Below are 6,752 nucleotides of genomic sequence, written 5' to 3'. Positions count from 1 at the left end.
TACATTTAATTTCACATTCTACCTCATCGGAAAAGCTTTTGGCCTTCTTGTAACCTTTTTTATATTCCTTCGCAGACTGTTTCGGCAGAATTCTCTTTTCTGAGGCCAAGTGTCATGCCAGGCTCAAAAAGTAGGAGGAATGTACTCCCGAAAGGAGGGAGCAGGGTGGTGGTTGTTGTTTTGGAGTTCTCGTAGGATTACATTCTTTAAAAATGATTACATAATCATGCATAGGTAAAAGGACAAGATTAGAAGAACGTGAGAACTGCCGATGCTGGAGAGTCAGAATCAAAATGTGTGGTGCTAGAAAAGCACAGCAGGTCAGCCAGTATCTGAGGAGCAGGTGAGTTGATATTTCGGGCATGTGCTCTTCATCAGGACTGGGGAAGGGGAAGGTGGCTGAGAAATAAATAGGGTTTCGGAGTTGGGCCTGGGGGTTATGGTGGGTGGGATGGGTGATAGGTAGATGCAGGTGGGGGGTGATTGTGATAGGTAGGTGGGGAGGATAGAGCAGGTAGGTGGGAACAAAGGTGGACACGTAGGTCAGGTCAAGAGGGAGGTGACAAGTTGGAGGTTTGGATCTGAGATGAGGTGGGGGGAGGGGAGATGAGGAAACTGGTGAAGTTAATGTTGATATCTTGTGGTTGTAGTGCCCCAAGGCAGTAAATATTACCTCCTGCCAAAACCTCCTGTGCTCCAACTCTTAAAAGGCACTCAGCCAACACTTCACTCACTGAGTACAGGACCATCAGAGGACTTAGCATCCTAGCTCACATCCAACCCTGGAGATGGCATGGTAGAAACAGAAGGCAACGCCTACATTTGGTGACTGTCCCTTTGCTAGGAGTTGCTGTTGCAGAGTGAGTGCAGGGCCACCATATTCCCTAGGGAGGGCAATAAGAAGTGTATCATGCCTGATGAAAGCATCAGATGGCTGAAGGGGACTGATAAAGGGCTTATGCCAAAAACATCGACTCTCATGCTCCTCGATGCTGCCTGACCTGCTGTGCTTTTCCAGCATCACCTTTTTCAACTCTGACTCTCCAGCATATGCAGTCCTCACTTTCTCCTAACGGGGGCAGTGTGTGACCAGATGCAGTGCCGCAGGAGAATGTGGGGTTTCTTGTCGTCTGCCACAGTCAGTGCCACTGTCTAGTCATTCTTTTATGATCCCATAACTGTGCCTTATCATAGTGCTGGAAAAGCACAGCAGGTCAGGCAGCATACGAGGAGCAGAAAAATCAACATTTCAGGCAAAAGTCCAAAACATCGATTTTCTTGCTCCTTGGATGCTGCCTGGCCTGCTGTATTTTTCCAGCACCACACTAATCTTCACTCTAATCTCCAGCATCAGCAGTACCACCTCTGCCCAGCCCCTGTACATGTCTGCTTTACATTCCTCCCATCTGTCAACCAGGCCATACCCTTTACCTGTGTTCATGTATCAGCACCTCACAAATCCACTCTTCTCCCCATCCCCCCCTCTTTATCTGCAACTCCCCTGTCCCCACCTCCAATCCTGAAGAAGAGTTATACCCGAAATGTCGACTTCTCCACCTTCTGATGCTGCCTGGCTTGCTGTGTTCTTCGGGCCTCGGGCTTGGATGGGGCAAAATTTGTTAGATGCCAGGAGGGTTTCTTGAATTAATTTATCAATAGTACAGCTATGGAAGGGTCCATACTGAACCTCGTGTTGGGAAATGAGCTTGGGCAGCTAATCAAAGTTTCAGTGGAGGATTACTTTGGGTACATTCCAACTCCTTAAGTTTTAAGGTAATTACAGATAAGGATAAGGCTCATCCTACGGTGAAAGTGCTAAACTGGGGGAAGGCTACTTCCAACAGTGTTAGACAACAACAGGAGAAATTAGACTGGGGGTGACAGTTGAGGGTAAATCCACATCCATCTGGGAGTCCACATCACATATGGGAGTCTTTTAAAGGACAATTGAGAGGAGACCCATATGTTTCTGTTGGATAAAAGATAAGGATTGGAAAATTCATCAACCCTGGATGTAAGAGATAAGTTTAGTCAAAAAGAAAAAGGAAGCATATATAAGATTTAGGATACTGCAATCGGACAAAGCCCTTAATGAACATAAAGGAAGCAGGAAAGAACTAACAAGGAATTAGGAGGGCTAATAGGGGCCATGAAATGTCCTTGCAAAGTATGATTAAGGGGAATCCCAAGGCATTTTATATGTATGTTAAGAGTCAGAAGGTAGCTAAGGAAAGGAGAGATCAACCCAAGGACAAAGAAGGGAATTTATGCGTGGAACCAGAGAAAGCAAGTGAAGTCCTTTATAAATACTTCACATTGAAGAAATGGACAAGCCATATAATTATTGTGGCTGCATTTTTAAAAATTCATTCACAGTATGAGGGCATTATTGGCTAGGTCAGCATTTATTCCCCAGCTCTAATTGCCCACAGGTCAGTTGAGAGTCAACCACATTGCTGTGGACCTGGAGTCATATGTAGGTCACATTAGCAGTTTCCTTCCCACAAGGACACTAGTGAACCAGATGGACTTTTCCCCTGACAATTAATGATGGTCAGCATTAGACTCTTAATTCCAGATATTTATTCAATTCAAATTCCACCATCAGCCTTAGCAGGATTTGACCCTGGGTCCCCAGAACATTGTATAGGTCTCTGGGCCAACAGTCCAGTGATTGTACCACTAGGCCATTGCCTCCCTGCTGAGTAGGAGCAGGTCAAAGTCTAGGAAGCCTGCAGCAAGTAACTCACCTTCTAAATTCCCCAAAGCCTGTCCACCATCTACAAGACACAAGTCAGGACTGTGACTGAGTACTTCCCATTTGTCTTGAGCACAACTCTAACAACACTCTTGGAGTTTGACATCCAGGATAAAGTAGCCCACATGGATGGCACCACATTAACAAGTACCCTCTCTACACGGTGGTGCGCAGTAGCAGCAATATGTACTACCAACAAGATGCATTGCACAAATTTATCAAGGTTCCTTAGGCAGCACCTTCCAAATGTTCAAACAGTACTATCTAAAAGGACAAGAACATCAAATACATGCAAAGACTACCACTTGCAAGTTCCCCACCAAGCCACTCACTATTCTACTTGGGAATATATAACAGTTCCTTCAGTGTCATTGGCTCACAATCCTGGAACTCCTTCCCCAAGGGCATTGTGGGTCTACCTACACCAAATAGACTACAGCAGTTCAAGAGGCAGTTCTCTACCACCTTCTCAAGGGTAACTAGGAATAGGCAATAAATAGTGCTTCAGCCAGTGACACCAGTGGGCGGCACGGTGGCACAGTGGTTAGCACTGCTGCCTCACAGCGCCAGAGACTCTGGTTCAATTCCCGACTCAGGTGACTGACTGTGTGGAGTTTGCACATTCTCCCCGTGTCTGCGTGGGTTTCCTCCCACAGTCCAAAGATGTGCAGGTCAGGTGAATTGGCCATGCTAAATTGCCCGTAGTGTTAGGTAAGGGGTAAATGTAGGGGTATGGGTGGGTTGCGCTTCGGTGGGTCGGTGTGGACTTGTTGGGCCGAAGGGCCTGTTTCCACACTATAAGTAATCTAATCTAATCTAAAAAACCAATAACCCATGAATGAATAAGAAAAAAACATTGGAAGTTTCATCCTGCTTAACATTTCAGGATTACCACTCACATACACAGGCTTGTGACTTGTCCTGCATGGACAAACAGACATCTACCCACCGTCACCCAAGGCATTTTATACATATGTTAACAGCAAAAGGGTAGCTATGGAAAGGAGAGATCTACTCAAGGACAAAGAAGGGAATATATACGTGGAGCCTGAGGAAGTAAATGAAGTCTGAATAAATACTTTACATAGACCAGACATCTTCCCACCACACCAACCAACCATCACCATCGGTACTGCTGATGAATATTAGCTACCTTCCTTGTGAAAGATCAATGAATGACTGGAAATGATTGGGAGGTAGCTGTTCACAGTTTTTAGACATTGAGCTCCTGTTTTGGCAATGCAAAGACCTTCAGGGATTGCCTCTCATTATACCTTTCAGCACTTTCAGGTGTATTATCTTGTTTTGGGTGTGTGTTAGCTGTTCTGAAATAGGTGCAAATGGATCTGGGACATCTCCCTTTTGTACAGCACATTTTCCAAAGTATTCAGTTAGCAAAAAAGATGGCATAAGAGGGTGGTGGTCAACATTTCTTTCTTCACCCTTTACCCTCCCCCTTTAGAATGTTATTTCCCTACCTCACTCCCTGCATAACACTTGGTCCCCTATTCCTTTGTCTCCCATTCCCTCTGTCTTTCTTCAATCCCTCCCTTTGACATTCCGCCTTTTCACTAGCTCCCTGGATATTCTGGCTCTACTCACTGATCCTACTCCCAATGAGATTCTCATGCCCAGCCTCAACCCTTACAACACCTTTCCCCACCCCACTCTCCATTCACTTCCTCCCTCTTGGACACATCGCTGTGTTTCCCACTCTCAATTGCTAGCTCCCATCCTTCCTTATCCCTCTTACTCTCTATGACTGTTATCCTGTCCTCTGCATCCCTTAGTCTGCTCCCTCATTCTCCAGGATCCCTCCATGCCTTCAATCATTGCTTCCTTTAATTCCACTCCCTATCTTTTCACCCAGTCCTCCTCTCCACTATCGGACCAAAGTAGCGTGAATGCTGGATCTGAAATTACAACAGAAAATGATACAGAAACTCAGCAGCTCTGGCAGTATCTGTGGAGAAAGAAACACAGTTAACATTTTGTGCCTGATATGACTCTTCTTCAGATGATGCTGCCAGACCTGTTGAGTTTCTCTAGCACTTCCTGATTTGATCAATGTTTCTGTCTATCTCTTCTGTTAATCCCCCATTTATGTTATCATCCCTTTAATTTAATTCCTCATTTAAGTCGGAGGCTGAGGGGTGACCTTATAGAGGTTTACAAAATTATGAGGGGCATGGATAGGATAAATAGACAAAGTCTTTTCCCTGGGGGTGGGGAGTCCAGAACTAGAGGGCATAGGTTTAGGGTGAGAGGAGAAAGATATAAAAGAGACCTAAGGGGCAACTTTTTCACGCAGAAGATGGTACATGTATGGAATGAGCTGCCAGAGGATGTGGTGGAGGCTGGTACAATTGCAACATTTAAGAGGCATTTTGATGGGTATATGAATAGGAAGGGTTTGGAGGGATATGGGCCAGGTGCTGGCAGGTGGGACTAGATTGGGTTGGGATATCTGGTCGGCATGGACAGATTGGACCGAAGGGTTTGTTTCCATGCTGTACATCTCTATGACTCTATGACTCTAAGTTCCTCAACCTTTTAAGTTGAGTCCCACTTGCCTGACCTCATCAGATTTGCCTAAACCAAGCAGTGAGACTGCCTAGTTGGGCAGGCTGGTGAGCCGACTGAGCCTACATCCCCCAATGCTATTAACATTTAAGGACATGATGGTAGATTGCACATGAATGAAAGTTCATGACGTGCAGAGAGAAGCTTCAGCCCTAACACTGGAAATACTTGCATAAATAAATAGCTTTTCTTCAAATCGATGAAAGTTCATGAAGACATTTTTATCATGACAGCTTGGAGTAAACCAGGTGCCTGCTTTGTAGAGATAGTTGGGTTTTCAGCAGATGTGTTTCCATGTTTGAATAACATATTCACACCCACAAATGTCATTCCAGAAGATGGGAACATCAATGAGTATTAAAGAACTGGGGGCCACTATTTAAAATCCAGGGGATCACCCATTTAAACATGGATAATAATAATTTCTCTCAGAGGGTTGTGGGTACTTGGAGCTCTCTTCCTGAAAAAGTGTTAGACACAGAGTCCTTGATTATTTCTAAAGCAAGGATGGACAGAAACATGGAGAAAGTGAGGACTGCAAATGATGCATGAGGATAGAAACAAGTTAAGCAAGGGTTTGAAAGGTTATCAGGAGTTAGTGGGAATAAATTGGAGATTGCTGTTAAACTAGATATGATTTTATTGAATAGTGGATCCGACTTAATGGACTGAATGAACTACATTTCCTTATCCGTTTGTTCGAAAGTTAATCTTAATGGAAGGTTAATGAATGCAAGAGAGGCTGCTGCTGCTATCAATTGAAAAGCTGACCAACCTGAAAGGTTCTGAGAACTTAACAGCAAGCATTTACCTTACCATTGAGAAGCCATCATTTGGCCTCCTGCCTAATTAGATTCACCCAACCCCCTCTTTGAAAATCTCTGGGGGTCTTAGACAATTCTACCTTTATGACCTCCTCACCACTTGGCCTCCTAACTACTCTTGTATCATCAGCAGATTTGGCTACGGTGCTCTCAGTTTCTTTATCCAAGTCATTAACATGCATTGTAAATAATTAAGGCTTCAGCGTTGAGTGGATCTTTATGACTCATTAAAGAAGAAGATGGAGTGTTAGATTATCACAAAGATTCATTCAGTATATCATCAACATAAACTTTTGGATACACATAAGTATGTTTATTTGTAAAATTACTGGTCTTGAAAAGACACCTTTGCTCACCTTTTGTTTCTTACTAGCGCAAATAAGTATTCTTTAAATCAAATTCGTGATTATTGCTAGAATTTCTTATATTAGCTACAAAATGAATTATAAATGAATGCAGAAGGCAAGCACTAATTCTCACGTACAATACTGTATTACCTTTGTATATTGGCAGTCTGATATTGGGCTAATTGACTTATCACTGTGGTGCTTTGTAATGGACTGTTTCATACTTGAGTGGACTGGAAT

General features: G+C 43.9%; 1 protein-coding gene across 1 annotated transcript in view; it reads left to right on the top strand.

Moving 5' to 3' along the window:
• The first annotated feature begins 323 nt into the window (after window positions 1–323).
• The window catches only part of LOC122558870 (uncharacterized), a 104,317-nt gene continuing 97,888 nt past the window's right edge, over window positions 324–6,752 (top strand). Inside the window, exon 1 of the mRNA XM_087994128.1 lies at window positions 324–343. The gene's annotated coding sequence lies outside the window, so the exon portion shown is untranslated. The remainder of the gene's footprint in view (window positions 344–6,752) is intronic.

Source organism: Chiloscyllium plagiosum, unplaced genomic scaffold, assembly GCF_037043375.1.
Source record: "Chiloscyllium plagiosum isolate Xiang-an unplaced genomic scaffold, Cpla_swu_hap1 HiC_scaffold_14, whole genome shotgun sequence".
In the NCBI taxonomy this organism is placed as follows: Eukaryota; Metazoa; Chordata; class Chondrichthyes; order Orectolobiformes; family Hemiscylliidae; genus Chiloscyllium; species Chiloscyllium plagiosum.
This window is presented reverse-complemented; position numbering and strand designations above follow the sequence as displayed.